The sequence below is a fragment of the Pinus tabuliformis genome, chromosome Q, assembly GCF_031772625.1.
Source record: "Pinus tabuliformis cultivar Carrire ecotype Pingquan chromosome Q, CPIR1, whole genome shotgun sequence".
NCBI classification, from domain to species: Eukaryota; Viridiplantae; Streptophyta; class Pinopsida; order Pinales; family Pinaceae; genus Pinus; species Pinus tabuliformis.
This window is the reverse complement of record NC_142296.1, coordinates 464,056,244-464,073,516: the sequence shown is the minus strand read 5'-3', so window position 1 is coordinate 464,073,516 and position 17,273 is coordinate 464,056,244. Positions and strand designations below refer to the sequence as shown.

Sequence of the window (17,273 nt, the reverse complement as noted above, 5' to 3'; positions counted from 1 at the left end):
AATAATAAACTTTCAAATATATATACAAGTAAACACAAACCTTTGGGATCCTCAATCATTCTGATGCTACTTATATCATCATCAAGTTATCCAAATACAACTTGTCGGAAGCTTTCTTCTTTCACTTCTTCAGTAGCACCAAATACAACCTCGGTACTTCTCAAGTTTTTTGTTTGCAACTTCATGAATCATGAACATCTGTCTGAAGTACTTTCATTCATTCTTTCTTCAAGGTATTTACTATGACTGTCATAATATGCCCTCCCTCTTAATTGGGGAGATATACCCTTTCTTCTATCCAAGCTCCCTCTCAACTTAGGGAGATCAACAACTTCCTTCTTTTATAATATCAAAGTAGCTTTATCCTTTCAAGGCTTCATTTCTTTTCGTGGCATCAAGGTCATTTTGATCATCATCATTCTTATAACTTCTTTCATCATGCTCATCATTATTATCATCTTCAATTACGAACATCTTCAACATCTTGAAGATCATGTATTTGCAAAAATTTAATAACAAGCACAACCAAATACAAATATACAGAAACATGAAGTCAACTACATCAAAATTATGTCATTACAATGGAAGCATCAAAACATTCAAGCTTTAGACAACAAATACCTAAACCTAGCAAGGGTCACATTTTTATATACTAGACTTCAACATCTGCTAGGGTTTTGTCATAGACCCTAGACTCCATCTCTGAGACATAAAGCCTTAGATATCAACAATTCAGTCAATATATCAATCCCATCATAAGGTTTCAACAATATGCTCTTAGAATTACATGTCAAACTCTACTAGGGTTTGTTGCAAACCCTAGATTTCATCAATAAAGTCAAATTATGTATATCAACAATCAAATTAGCATACTAGCATTTCATATCTAGGGTTTCATTGTTATTTCCTTATATCAATTTCTTTTTATGATTTGGTTGTAAACCCTAGATGCAAACATCACATTCCAAAATTAGATATACAACAATGTTGACCAGGCTAGGGTTTTGATCATACAAACGAATATACACCTAGGGTTTCATTCATAGGACCTTGCTTCATCTAATACAAGGGTCTTGTTCAGAAACCCTAATTCATCAACCCTAAAAATCTAGGGTTTCATTATATAACCTAGACATTAACAGTAAACCCTAAAGGACTAGGGTTTTTACCACGACATTATCAAAACCCTAAACTTCAAAAGAATAGGATTTCATTATATGTTCTAGACTTTATCAACAACCCCCAAGTAGACTAGGGTTTCATTATTAACATTGTCATACCCTTAGCATCAAGAGGGTAGGGTTTTATAGTGAACCCTAAATGTTAGGGTTTTACAAGAATGATCAAATGACAAGAGATAATATAACAAGGGTAGATTCAATCTAATGATTAATCACCCTAACAAGAATCTTTATGATTCAAAACCCTAGACATAAAGATGTCAGTAATATAAAGCAAATTTTAAGTGAGAATGATCATACCTTTTGCAACAAAACTTGTAGTCTAAGACATACCTTGAGTTGTTATTTAACAAACCTTGTAAAGTATCATTTTGAAGGGCTTCCTTTGCAACAAAGCTTCTTTCATGACTCAAATCTATCCTTTGAAGTTTCCTCCATAACCTTTGTGTATTTTGCAAGCTTTCCTACCAAGGAAAATATAAAGAAAAAGGTTATGAGTATACAATACAAACAAATCTTGATGTGAGGAGGAAACCAAACATGAAAAATGAAACAAAGAACAATATACTTATCTTTTGGTAAAATGGTGAAGGCTCCCTCTTAATCTAATCTTTCTGAGGGATACCTACAACTTAAACAATCCAAAAAGTTCTAACAAGATATATTAGATCTACAAACTCTAGAAATCAGAACATAAAAGAAAACATTGCAAAACTTAAAGTAGAAGGATATGCAAGGGATAATATCCCTAAGAGACTTTAGCAAATAAGTCTTTGACTTCAGATTCTTCAGTCTTGTTTTTCTTGGGTGGAGCTTCATCAACAATATTTGCATGTTCTCTTTCTCTCTTCTTATTTCTTGGATTTTCAGGACATTGACTTTTGTAGTGTCCCATCTTATGACAATTGTAGCATTCAATCTTTGATAGATCAACCTTCTTCTTTGGTCCTTTGAACTTCTTGTATATTCCCTTCTTCTTGTGATGAGCAGAGTAGGCATTTGAAGTGTTGTTTTCTTCATCCTCCTTTTTGTTACTTACTAATGAGATGCAAGCTTCTTCTTGACTGCATGCATTCCACATTTGTTCAAAGGTTGGTGTATCTTTCCAACTGCTAATTCTTGATGCAAAAGAGCTCCAAGATTTTGGTAGACCTAGTAGTGCAACAATCATGAGTTCTTTCTCTAGTACAACTTCATCAATAGCTTGGAGATCCTTACAAAATATGATGATGCAATGTCATCTTTCGTCATCTTTATTGTTCTTAGTTCATTCTTGAGGCTAGTTATCTGACCAATGTTCTTGATGGTGAACAACTTAGAGAAGGTTTCATACATCTCTTTGGCAAATTCTATATTAGATATTTATGGGATTAGATTGTCCTTCATTCCATCTACAATCAAATTCATGGCCAAGATGTTAGTTTCCTTGTATTTTTCTTTTTCTGCATCATCTGCTGGTTCCTTGACTTTTCCTTGAACAAAATTCAAAACTTTATGCTTAGCAAGAATAAGATCCATCCTCTTCTTTTATGCCCTATAGTTGAATGCCCCTTCTAGCTTATTCTCTATCTTCATTGAAGTTGCCATAGAATTTACAATGTCTCCTTTACTTGATATAGATAATAGGCCTTCCTCTTCTTATATGATCCTTTTCTTAATGATTTTTGTTCCTTCCTTCAATAGATCTTCAAGCTGCCTTTTCCTTCCTTTTCTTTCACCTTAGCTCTGATACCATGTTAGAAAATCAGAAAGACAGAAAGATTCTTTTATATTGATAATTACTTGTGATATTCTTGTAGTCTTATTAACTTTCTTTATGTTCTTCTTTTATCTTCTTTTCATCAAGCAATCATCAAATCAAAACATGAAGATCAACAACACCAGATATAGGCACTCAGCCAGGGCTAAAACCCCTCTATAGGGAAAACCTAGTCAAACTCTTCCACTACCAGATTCAAATCAAATTTGAGACAATCCAAGACCTTAGACCAGACCAAAAGACCTTCCTCCTCCACCAAGTCAACCCTCAAACTGTCCTTCCAAACTTCAAAGATCAATTGTAATAATATTGCATCAATATTGCTTCAATACTGCATCAAAGACAAAATTTTGGCCCTACTGCTCCAAAATTTCGGCCCAGCTTCAAGTTTGCAATATCAACCCTCCTGTAGCTTCAAAATTTCGCACGTGTGAATGACAAAAGAGAGAGAATGGTCTCCAAACTTCTTCGCTAGGGTTTTTCTCCTTCTTCCTTGAATTTTGCATCCTCTTTCCTTCTCCAGCAATTGCAAATTGATCTTCTTGATTGATGCTCCAAATGAGGTCGAATAGTTGCCAATATATAGTGAATCTGTGAGGTCGAATAGCTGCCAATATATAGTGAATCTGTGAGGTCGAATTCCCTTGATGAGGCCGACTTGGTGGAGGCCTAAATGACCTAATTTACATCAAAATCAATTTCTTTCTTGATATATAAAGCCCAAGAAGGGTCTTTTACATGATGACATGGACAAGGACTCTTGACATAAACCCTAGAAGCCTACAATGGAGGCTTTGACCTAGAAATAAAATAATAAAGCATGAAACCCAAGCTTGATAAATAATTTTTCTTTCATAATATTTTTTGTTTCTTTCTTTTGACAAATACATTACATCATGACTCAAATACAATTATGAAGAATGACACTAGTTACATTCTTCGACACTTTTGAGTCCTCATTTGCCCTTGACACTCGTTGTCCTTTGCCATTAATGACCACAAAAAATACCTTCTTATACTCTTCCCACAAGCTTCTTATAGAGTATTTTCCAATGTTCCACCAAGACTCCGGGACGGGGAGACGTAGGTGCGGGGAGATGCACAAGGGGGACGTGTGGGAGTACCCTCAAATTTTATTGAAATTTAGGGGGGACGGGGGGACGTCGGGGTATATAATTTTTTTCCTTTTTAATATATATATATATATATATATATTTCAAATTCATATTCAATAATGAAAGCATAAATAGAATGATACATACATAATTGAATTAAATAATGAAATACATTGATCCATACTCATCATTCTTACTAATACATACATGATTCATCCATAAACCATGAGATTCAATAATGAAATACTCTGATCCATATTCATTATTCACCATTCTAGAATCTACATTGATTTAAAAATTAAATTCATCATTCTAGATTAAAATTAAAATTCATCATTTATCATTCTAGAATCTAATTAGTACTAAGCAAAATAGACTATAATAGATATTGAAATCTAAAGACTGAAATATTAAATTGATATAACTAAAACTCAAAAACAATGGAGTGACGAGTCTAAAAGTCACTCTAAAGTGCATAGAGGGCTTGGTGCTCTTGATTAAAGACTAATTCCATACCCTTGTACATGACAAAATGCAATGGATACATTGCAATCCATCAAATCCTGAATTCCTAAAAAATTGTTAAGTCTGTTGGATTTTGAGTGAGATCTAAAATTCTACTTTCTCCATATGAAATCCAATGAGGTCGGAACCACTCTCAAACATCTTGAGTCATTTCATGGTAATGTTAAAAATTTAAGTAAAAGGATGAAAATGAAAGATAAAGGAGAATGTCACTTTTACTAATTGCATAACATTAGTAGGGAAATATGGTCAAATACTAGGTTTTCCCTGTCATTAATCATTGTTTTCAAGCAAAATTTAAGGGGGGACAAATAGACCATTTTGAGGGGGGATGTCCAGGCATCCCCTTTTGGGGAGTCGCATCCCCCACACTGGGGAAACATCCCCCTTGCGTCTCCCCAAAAGGGGGATGTGGGGAAACGTTTCCCTAGACATCCCCCTGTCCCGGGTGCGTGGGGTGCGAGGGGTGCGTGCACCCGACCCTGGGGGACGCGTCCCTGTGGAACACTAGTATTTTCTCCTTCAAATACTTCGCATATTCAACCCCAAAACACTCAGCGTCTCACAGTGGATAAGCCCCTTCAAGTTCATTGTACATTAGCCCTTAAACATCAACTACTCACAAAGATCTCTATCCATTAAGATCCTTGTATAATTAGCCCCAAATCAACTTCAACACTCAGTGAGTTAACCTTTTAACTCACTGTATATTAGCCTTCAGTGCCAACTGTCCAATGATCCTTTTGCTGAATAGACTTCTTGTATTAACCCTCTGCAATCATCTTCAGCAAATCAGTAACCCTAACACCTTTCGTTGGCCTCTCCTTAGGCTTGAGGTTACCCAGCCTTGTGCAACCAAACTTTTGAGGCTTCTCAGCCTTGAAAAAGACCCTTGTGGCCTCCTAATCTCAACTTCAAACTCTTCTATCTCATCTGGCAACCCTTTAACTTTCTACGTATGATCTCAAGGGAACTCAACCCTCCTTCTAGCAACTTTACTAGCCTTATGGACCTCCATGTCACAGAAATTAGAGCTTCATCCCTATCCCAATGCATAGAACCAACTCGGCCCTCAAACAGAGGTGCAAACCTTATTGTGACCCTCTTTAGCTTGCACAAAACCATGTTCAGCAGATCAAAATTAGAGGGAGAAACTCGACACTCCTTCACTTGAAAAATTCTTCCACAAACCTCAGAAAAATCCTCCTCCTTAGATTTGTGGCTTCTTCACTAGGGCTAGTGATTGTCACAAGATGATTTGCAATGTGGCTCTGTTCTCACTTATGGGAACCCTTTAACTCGCCGTCAGATGATCTTCCAATACTTCGGCTTGCTGATCTAGTTTGCCAGACAAGCTCTTGAAGGTTCTCAGCCCTTCCAGCAACCTCCATGCCATGGTCCCAACTCTCTAGTCAGCCTACCAACAATATTGAGGCCCTTGGCTTGCTTCCTTCAGGCCTCGACCTCTCCTTCAGCTCTGGTTTCATGGTACAGACCTCGACCAAACCATCCTTGAGGTCCTCAACTTCTTTCTCCATGCCTCGACTGTTAGATCTAGGTCTTGGTTCACTGCTGCGGTTTCCTCACTTGGATGTGGCCGAACTCGGCATACTTGAAGCAAAACTCAGCCCTCTTCTAGGGCACCTGTAGCACAAGAGAAGTCACATTTCTCTTGCATGCGATGAGCCTATCTTTGGCTCTCCTCTATTTAACCTTTTCCCTTGGGTAATTTAGAAAACCTCTAGACTTAGGGTTTTAGCCTTTCAACCCTTTAGAATAAATAATTATTTCTTTTATGTCCTAAACCCATTGCCTTGGGTCCAAAACCCAACTTTGGGTAAATTGCCCAACCAACCACTTTTGGTGGATATCCTTCTTGGAAATACCTTCCGAGCTACCTAAAATTCTAACTCTAATGCACATTATCCACTTTCCCACCATTATTTGCTGCAAGTACAATATTTACTTCACATGACATTAAGCTTTCTCTAAATATGCCTCTTTCCAATAATTCACGCACCTGTCTATTAAGTTCTTCATTTTTAGAAGGTGTCATCCTGTGTGGGGCTTTATTAGGTAAACTAAATCCTAGAATGAAGTCTATTTTATGGGAAATTCTTCAAATAGGTGGCAATCCCTTGGGAAGTTTCTTTGAAATAACTTATTTAAACTCAGACAACAGTTCTTCTACTTCTGTTTGAATTTCAATTGTCTTCACTTCGAATTTGGACTTTATGGAATAATAGAAAAACAACACTTTGCTTTTCTTTTGTCTTTTGAAAATCTTTTATTGAACATAGCATGACTCTCTTGCCACTGTTTTAAGTACTATTGCCAGTGCTGTCTCACTATTCATAGACAGCGTTTTGATCTTCTTCTCATCCTTCTTTAAAAGAACATATTCTTCACTCCATCATGAACAATTTTCCTGTAATACCTGCATAATAGCAAATGGCAAGCATCCATTTGCACATCACACAATACTCTATCTTAATAATTTCCAATGTGGAAACTTATCAAACATTGCTTAGGAACATTGACATGATGTCTTTTTTGTAACCACAAAACCATAGAAGCATTGGGATGCGGTCTACACTTCAAAATTAGTTTCTCTACCATCTTTGTAGACACCAAATTCTCTATGCTACCTCCATCTACAATTAAGGAACAACACTTACTTCCAACTTTGTAGGTAGTCTTAAAGATAGACTTTTTATGGTTAGACTCCTCCACTTCCACCCGGTTCTCTGGCTTTAGTAGTGTTTTCTATACATTAAGTTTTCTCTTTGCTGTTTTTGTACTTTATCAACATTATCTCCAATTACAGATTTAGCAGTGCTCTAAGCTCCTTGAGCAACTTTATTGCCTCCTTTTATTTTGTAAATGTTTTTGGGCATTCAAAGGACTTTTGCCTTGGTGTTTGGCATTTGTAGCAAATTATTGTGGCTTTTTTGGCCCCTTACTTTTAGGGCTTCCTCTTTCCCAGTTCCTTTGACTCTAAAGGCTTCATTGCTTTTCCCAAGTCCTTGGTTTACAGCATCTGCACTAGCCCTCTTCTTCCTCAGTTCCACTATTCTGTCCCCTTCCCAGCACATTTCTACCTCTGCCTTTTATTGTTTTTTCTACGAGTGCTAAATTGTTTCCTTGACAATTTCTCTTCAACATTTGGGGCAAGTTGGTAGGCTTCCTAACTGTGTTAATCCTCATTATGCCCAACTCATCTTGAATGGAATAACACAAGCCATTGATATACCTAGACACAACCTCCTCTCCTTCATCACTATGTTCAAATCCAATGGATAGTTTATAAAACTCCTCTTTATATTCTTTTACAGGCAAGTCCTTCTGCTCAAGGTTTTGTAACTTCCTATAAAAATTCAAAGTGTATTCAATAGGTAGAAACTGACCTTTGAGTTTAGCAACCATTTTGTCCCATGCCTTGACTTTATCTTTACCCTTTGCCTTTCCAACTGTACATTAGCTCACCATAATGAAACATGTCCTTTCAGCTTCATGTTGGTCATCTTCACTCTCGTAGAGTCTTCAATTTGTTCAATGTCAGAATGTATCTAGATCTCTTATCTAGTCAATTAATTCTTCTGGGTTCAAGTTTTCTGCATAGGTAGGTGTTTCCATTCTTGACTTTCCTCTCCAATTTGTCAGTGCTCTAATAATTCTCTTTTCCGGGGCATGCACTGTCTCAATTTGTTCTTATTGAATTGCAGCTACATGTTCATCATCACTTACATTGTGAATGTTTGTTGCAACTCCTCTTCTCTGAGTTGTCTCTGTAGCTTTTAATTTGGCTTGTATAGCTCTTATTGCCCATATTTCTTCATTTGCATCACCTTCACACTGCCTTCTATCTTACCATTGCATTTGTGCTCCTCTTCTATTGGCCATATTACTACTTCTGCACAAACTTCCCTAGTTATAGTCCTACCCAACAGCGTCTCTTTCTTGGAACTGCAATTACATCTTGGAACAATTCTATTTAGCAACTCTCCTCAAGTTGGAATTCTTCCCCTACAATAGGATACTCCTGCTTTGATACGAAGCTTGATGCAACCAGGGCTATAATTTAAATAAACCACAACCAAGGTTGCAGTTCATCCAAAGCAGAGCATACATTGACAATTGGAAGCAACAGAATTAGAAGACAAGCACACAATTTATAGGGAGAATTCCCAAATTCTCACCACCAGTTCCTATCAACCTTCAAAATTATGAATTACACAATCAATGCCTCAAGGGATTTCAACTATTATAAAAGAACAAGGCCCTCTAGTCATAGTCTCTGATGGGCATTACACAAAGATAATTTACAAAACCACAATAAAGTTGACCTGTGTCTTTTCTGTTGAGTGGACCAGGTCCTTTTTCTTTGTTTTCCTATTGCTTCTCTTCTTTGCTTTCACCCCTCTCTTCTTCCTCATTCTTTCTTTATTTATTTTTATTTTATTTTATTTTTTATTTTAAGCCATAACTGGAGAATTTATATACATAAAAGCTGCAGCAGAGCGCACAGCAAAAAAGTACATCAAAAAGAGGTTCTGTTCATCAGTTTACAATCCAAAAAGATAGTAAAGTTCAGCATATAGCTAAATATGTGGAAGTGCTTAAGATACATGATGATTTTGTCACACTGATAAGTGTAAATCCTATAAAATATACCTATAAAGTAGAAACCTGAGAACTTTAAAAAACATAACTAATTATATGTATGTATGTAAAATAGCTGATGACGACATCCCTTGTGCATTGGCTGGGTCATTATATTTCTTCGCTGAATCTCTCCTCCCATGTTTCTGTCCAATCCCCAATAAAAGAAAAACCTACCATAATAAAAAATTATTAATTGCTGCTGGGAAATAGGCTTGCCAAAATTTTAAATGATGCTGCTAAAAATGACATGGATGGGAGGCTTGTGGCTGATCACATAAAAGTGGTGATAAGAGAACCCTGGGTGAATGCTGACTGATAGATGGGGGTGCAGATTGGATGATGGAGAGACTTGTGGGATTCTCGCAACAGAATCTTTGCCCAAAACATAAATGCCGTGGAGAGAATCAGGTTATTTGCAACAAATAAAACAATGGCTGAGATTTAATTGGGGTTTACGCATGTGCCAACCCCCCCACCCCCCCACCCAAAAAAAAACCATTGTTGGATGGGTTTATTGCTTATTGGATGGATGGTTGATGGCACTGTGGCAGCTCAACCATGCTGCAGTGAATTTTTAGTGATGGGAAAAGGAATGGTGGGTGCTGGGCTGTTTTTCTGGCGTCATTCAGCCGTCCAGTGAGGTCCTAAAAGGTCTTACTGGTTGGTTATTCCAAACAGTAACCTTTTAGGACCCTACCTTCATTATGCTCCAGTACCTACCTTCACTGCTATCTTAGATATGTGATAACCTTCCCCAAACAGGTACATACATAATAATAGTAACAGTCTGTCACAAGTGGGAAAAACATCTTGGTTGAATGGCAAAAACCAGCCACACTAGTAATAGTAACAGTCTGTCAGAAGTAGGAAAAGCATCTTGGTGAAATAGCAAAACCCAGCCACACGACGGGTGCAAAGGAAGCAGGATGTGCCTTCATGGCTATAATCTAAAATAACTTCGAAACTTTTTCTTCATTGAACTGAGATTTTTTAGGTAACAATTCAGTTCTCATGGATCAAAAGAGTTATTTAATTTTATTTAAGTGTATAGTAATTATTTTTATTTGTCCAGGAATACATAAATAAATCGAAAATGAAGACAGAAGGGGCTTTTAAAATCCCCACCTTTTGCCACAAGGGCTGTAATTAATACGAGAGGCAGTTAAATTGAAATGCCGTTCCCAAAAAGGAAAATCCCTAATTGATGCTACTGGAAATATTTACTTCGTTGCTCCAGTATCCATACCTAAATGTGGCAATCCATATTTCTGCAATTTGCTCTTTTTTTAATCCTAAGAAGGGCAGTTGGGCCAGATTTCACCTACAGAAAAGTAACAGTTGGGCCAGCTTTTATAGTTTTCCATTTTATTTATTTTTTATTCCCAACTGTGATCCAATAACAGACAATTCTAGTTTATTGTTTAAATCTTTTTAAACAATGGAAAGGCTAAATGCTGTAACTCATAAGAGGATATGCCACAAAGATAAACTGAAATACGTATAGGAAAATGACAAATTTGATGCTGAAAGTCGCTGAAAATCACCATCAATGTATAGTGCAAAACTTGTTGAAAAGTGAATCTTCAGCAATGCGAGAAAAGCAAGCATTATGAGATATTTTTGAAATTAAATTGGTCACCCACTTTGTGAAAAGAAGTAGGGAACGGGTGTTCAAATTGAGCTGATGATGAATGTCTGAAAAGCATAGAAAGTCAAAACATATTGTGGTCTCTGGTCATTGTATGGGCTGATGAACTCGTCTAACCTTTGTAGATCTGCATTTGTAAAATCAATGTAGACTATGTATTTATGGAATGTCATTCTGCAGTGGTTCTTTGGAACTCAAATTAGTTCAAGTCCACTAGAGCACATTACACTTAGAAGGTTCATTATAATTGCATAAAGAGTTTAGTTAAAAGTGGCATTCTCTCATGCTAATGTAGCCAATAATTATGTGGTACTTTCTGACTGCCTATATTATGTATGAACTATATTGTGTGTGCTGATACCTTTTATTTCTGCAGGTATGCAGGATGATTGGCTGCTGTGGCTTTTTGGATGTAGCCCATCATTACTTTCAATTCTATATCTTGACATTCTGACGCCAAATTGTAAGATTGGATCCGTTGCTTGATCACCCTTATACTTTGGACAATAAATGAAGCTTAACTTGGTAGAGGCTATTTTAATATTGAGTTGACACAAGTGTACTTGTGGTCTTACTGGTTGAAATAGACTTTTCTACAAGATAAGAAATTGTAAAACGTTGGTAGAATCTGTAGATATGATTGCTTTATCTGCGTTTCCATACTTGTTTTGTTTTCTGCTTGTCTAATTACATGGTGGGAATGTGCCCACACATTGTTCTTCTGCCTTTGTCCAATCCAAACCCTCAACAATAATCAGATGTATGATGTGAAGAAGAAAATAAGGTTTTAGATGTTAGTAATTGCTATTAATAAGTTCATTGTAATGTCTTTGCTCCTTTGTAATATGGAGGGGCACTCAACCTTGTGTTGCGTTATTATTAACAAGGATATTGGGTGCTGCTGAAAATGTGATTTTGATAAGGTGTCAAGTGATTTAGAAGAATACTTTGGACAATAACATGCCTATGGGTTATTCATGGTAAGATAATAGGCATGTGGTAGACTTACAGGTTCTTCCTCAAGTGGTTGGAAAATGTGCCTTGGGTTACAAACTCTTTGACCAATTGGTAGGAGAGGGAGCCAGATCTTGGCTTGTAAGCCCACTCAATCCATTTTTGAAGTTATAATTGACTCAATCTAATACACTAGGTGATTGGTAGGCAAAACTTTGTTCCGATGACTTATCTCTGTGGTTGACATCAATCAAAACACTACCTTTGGATAATAACATGCCTATGGGTTATTCATGGTAAGATAATAGGCATGTGGTAGACTTGCAGGTTCTTCCTCAAGTGGTTGGAAAATGTGCCTTGGGTTACAAACTCTTTGACCAATTGGTAGGAGAGGGAGCCAGATCTTGGCTTGTAAGCCCACTCAATCCATTCTTTTAAGTTATAATTGACTCAATCTAATACACTAGGTGATTGGTAGGCAAAACTTTGTTCCCGATGACTTATCTCTGTGGTTGACATCAATCAAAACACTACCTTGAGTAACATCTATAAACTCAAGGTGATATATTAGGATAATAGACAATCATGTAATTGCACCAAGAGAAGCAAGGTGCATTCTACAACCCAATATTGAAGAGAGTGTATCTGTCCCATTTGTTTGTCCCATGTAAGGTTGATGACTTAGCCCAACTATATATATATATATATATTCTTGGTTTGTAAGCCCAGTCAATCCGTGCTTATAACTGACTCAATTTAATACCTTGGGTGATTGGTACGCATTAAGTAGAAAGGAAAAACTTCTGTTCTTGATGATTTATCTCTATGGGTGACATCAGAACACTACCTTGAGTGACATCTATAAACTTGGTGTGATATATTTGAATAATAAACAATTATGTAACTGTACCAAGAGAAGTAAGGTGTATTCTATAACCTAGTATTGAAGAGATTGTAACATCTATCCCATTTAAGATCAGCCCAACTTTAAATTTTATATGGAACTAATAATATAGAATATATGTAGCATAGATCCATCTTAATTTCTGATCTTTTAAGCACTTGGAGATTTGCATCTCAATTGTGTTTTGAACCTCTCTTGGTGCTTAAAAGATCTAGAGTTCAAATGGATTGACACTTATTTTATCATCATTTTAATGTGTTGTGAAAATGAATGCAATTAATGTAGTATTGTTTCATTTGAACAAACCACAACCCATGGGTATCAGTTGGTGAGCACTTATAGGTTGGATAACCTTTATTTCTGATGTGTGAGCTAGAAAATAAGTGTTAGGGGCCTAACAAAATGCATTTTTTAGTTCAAATTAATGCAATGAAGGATTTCCATTTTCTCTATTTGTATGGGTATAATCTTATTCATTGATTGCATGGAATGAAAGTACATTTGACCCTAAGCCCAAGTATTGCAAAACTAGGTGGGTTTCTAAATTGTTAATATCAATTCCATTGCATAGAACATTTGCTTGGTGCTAAGATCAACTAGGAATGCCACGCACAATAGAACTATATTCTGTGTAAAGCCCACTTATTGTGAAACTAGATGGGTTTCTAAATTGTTAATGTCAATTTTGTTGCATAGATCATTTGGTTGGTGCAAGATCAATTAGGAACTACTTACGCCATGCACAATAGTAGTATATTTAGTGTAAACGTTGTATTTGTTACCGTGTACATTACATGGGTTCTATACAATAGTTTATTAATTCTGTAGCAGCCGCGGAGGTGGATAAGTGGGTTGATCTGAATCATATTAGTTATCCACTGCACGAATGTAACCTTTAGAGACTAGATGCTAGCCCTTGCCTGCACACATTGCTCCTTGGTGATAGGAACGAGCTACTATTCCCCCTTTTACACTTGTAGATGTTTTCTTGTTTTGATCCCCAAGGATTGCATCATGCCTAATATTCACATTTAGGCGATTATCACATGCAATTGTATGCTCCATGGTAAAAGGGGCCCTTGATTTTGGGTATATTATTGCTATTTACTGAATCCCAAAGTTTCCTAAAGTTTCTTCATGTCAATTATTTAAATGAGGGTCAATGCCATTTTTTAAGGTTAATACCACCAAAGTCTTACTATGTGGATGCATGCAAGTGTTTCCCTTGGCAAGAAGAAAGAGGGGACAACTATTGTGAACCCCACAAAGTACTTATCATGTAATGTATTTTAGCAAGAGAGAGTGTGTGCACTTATTGGGGCCCATAAAGAATGGTTTTAATATATTTTTTTTCACCCAGGCCAAAAAAATGGTTGCATTTTTCCTTGGGCATGTGGATGCATGCAAGTGTTTCCCTTGGTAAGAAGAAAGAGGGGACAACTATCGTGAACCCCACAAAGTACTTATCATGTAATGTATTTTAGCAAGAGAGAGAGTGTGTGCACTTATTGGGGCCCATAAAGAATGGTTTTAATATTTTTTTTTTCACCAAGCTTTGGGGCCCATAAAGAATGGTTTTAATATTTTTGTTTTCACCAAGCCAAAAAATGGTTGCATTTTTCCTTGGGCCCTGCTAAATCCATGATAATGGTTATATACTTCAGCATTAGAAGAAAAGGAAAAGGGCCCACATGATTTTTTGTAAAGAATATATTTCAGCTAAACAAAGGGAGGTGCTTTTCTTATTTGGGTCTCACCATGATAAGCAAAAGGAATTAATCTAAACCACACAAAGGAGGGCAAACCTATTTCCCCCCCTAATAATTTTTTTGCAAAGGGGTTTAATGGTGTGTCCAATTTCATGGAAACCTGGCCATTGGGGCTTTTCGGGTTATTTAGGCAACATTTTATTCATGTAATTTGTTGTTGGAGCTAATACAATATTTATGCATTTTCTTCCTTTGATTTTTTGAATACGAAGCTTGTGGATGGTCTCTTTGTCCGCCCTAAAGAATGAATTCACCCCTTTTGTGCTCATCAATTTTGGAAAACATTTATTTGTGCTCATCAGTTATGGAAAACTTTCATTCGTGGTTGTATATCAAATTCACCCTAGTAACACTCGTAATATTATGGGTGTCTGATTAATTGGAATAGTTTCTCGTCTTTTTTCTCAGCTTATGGTGATAAACAATAGCACAATAACACTATTTATGGATTGTGTTCAAGTTGTATAATGACTTCACCTTGTCTATTCTAGCAAAGACATTGATCTAGGTGGATATTGGTAGCTACCTGCTTATTCCACTTGGATCCCCAACACTGTTTTCTATCAGTTCCCTATATTTCAACGCAACTTCCTATTTCGACATTTTTCTATTTTTGGTAATTTTTGGGTCATGAACTTTCAAAGCTGTTTTGATTCCCTAAATGACATTTTTTTGGGAAAATAGGCAAACATAGATCTTGTAATCGAAAGTTGTTGCCCTCGGATAGACCTTTCTAACGAGCTATAATGCATGCTAAACGAAGATGGTATGCCAAAGTTACAACCGTGGGAAGTTGACGTTCTAACTAACCCCATTAGGGCCCATACCTTTTGGCGCTTTATCTTCCAGGGTTAGGTTTTTTGATGTTTAGGGTTTCTCATTGTTTCGTCATGATAAAAATGCCTTCGAGCCTCATTGTAACACAATTCAGAATGCATATAGTTGTCACATCTCTTTTTAGAGATAAACTGCCATCACCCAAGTTAGTTTGCTTTCATTTTGCATGTAAACAATTTTCAACATTTGTTATTTATTAATTGAAGTTCAATTTCATTGTTTCTATGTGTTTTTGTTTTAAATATGTATTTCATTTCATTCCTTCATAAATCCGGATCAATGGTGGTATCATAGCAGCTTGTTCTTTTTTTGTTTTTTTGTGCATGTCCCCAACGAGGTCGGGGTATAAGGAGTTGGGACTTGAATTGCTTGAACCCTTGTAAGATTGTCCTCGCCGACCCCGACGACCTCCCATGGCAGAAGAAAAGAAAGACGAGGGAGTAGGAGATCCTATCAAATTGTTGCTCGAAGAAGCCCTCAAGCGACATAGGAATGAGATGATAGATAAATTTTCCCAGATCCTTCAACAGATTCCAATGGGTGAGGCATCTTTATCCAACAATCACTTTGGAGGTGCTGCCCGCTTTAAGGTACAAGTTAATTTTGACATTCCTATATTTGAAGGCCAGATAGATGCAAATGCTCTAGATAAATGGTTAAATTTGCTGAAAGGATATTTTTTGGTTCATAATTTTTCCAATGGAGAGAATATTACTTTTGCACTCCTTAAGGTTGCCCCCCATGTCAAGAATTGGTGGGAAACTTACTGTGAGAAAAGGGTTGAGGAGGAATCCTCACTATTTTTAGCTGCACCCTCTTGGGAGTCTTTCGAGATGCTGTTAAGGAACAATATTACTCTATTAGGAGCTATGAAGACAAGTACATAAAATGGACCACACTGTGGCAGGAAAGGGACCAAGAAGTGCCAGAGTTCACGAATATCTTTCATACCCTACACATGAAGTTGGGTATCAAGGACTCTAAGCAACATCTGGTGCTCAAGTATTGTGGTTGTCTGCACAAATACATCTAGGCATAAATGGAGTTCTTGGACATCTCCTCGTTTGGTGTAGCATATTGATATGTTGTTGAGATCGAACATAAATTTAAACAGAAGAAGCGAGACTTTGGATTTGGGAATCTGAAGCAAGGCAAGGGCACTCCAAATAACAGAACAAATGATAGATCCAAGGTGGAACGACTTAGGACAACTCGTCGAAGCTGCAAGCAAAGAATAGCTATGGGAAGACGAAGAAAGACACATGAAAGTGGTGTGAGTTCCACAAGAGGCCCACTGACAACACAAGTGAATGTCGCACAAAGTAGGCACTGGTGGCTGAGTTGAAAGCTGTAGAGTCTGACTTTTGTTCCAACTTTGAGCCAAAACTCGACAAGGGGAAACAAATCATTGATGCAAAACCTAGTACCACCGTTGCCACCACCAAGGTCAAGAAAAGTGAGCCTGAAGATCTGGAGGAGGGTGAGCATCTCTTCCACTCACATATGTGGGTGAAGGGTGCTTCGTTGTAGTTCATTGTTAATAGTGAGAGTCAAAAGAACCTCATCTCAGTAGAGGTTGTTAAGAGGTTGGGTCTGTTGACAACACCACACCTATAGCCATACACCATCGGATGTCTCCACCAAGGGTGAGCTCTCCGCGTCAGCTAGTGGTGCTGCTTGCCCTACAACATCAAGCCTTTCATGAACGAGGTATGGTGTGATGTTGCTGTCCTTGAAGTTTGTGATGTTTTATTAGGCCAACCATACTTGTGGAATTGTTATGCTGTATATGAGTCTAGACCTCGTACAATGATTATTATTTTGGGTAGAAAGCTATACAAGATACTAGAGGTAACCCCACCGATCACCATTTCTTTGATCTATGCTAAGCAACGCAGTAAGATCATCTCTTAGAC

At 37.1% G+C, this 17,273-nt stretch overlaps 1 protein-coding gene across 1 annotated transcript in view; it reads left to right on the top strand.

Moving 5' to 3' along the window:
* The window catches only part of LOC149220196 (SKP1-interacting partner 15-like), a 29,770-nt gene extending 18,142 nt beyond the window's left edge, over positions 1–11,628 (top strand). The window contains exon 2 of the mRNA XM_089382757.1: positions 11,270–11,628. The gene's annotated coding sequence lies outside the window, so the exon portion shown is untranslated. The remainder of the gene's footprint in view (positions 1–11,269) is intronic.
* Positions 11,629–17,273: the final 5,645 nt, after the last annotated feature.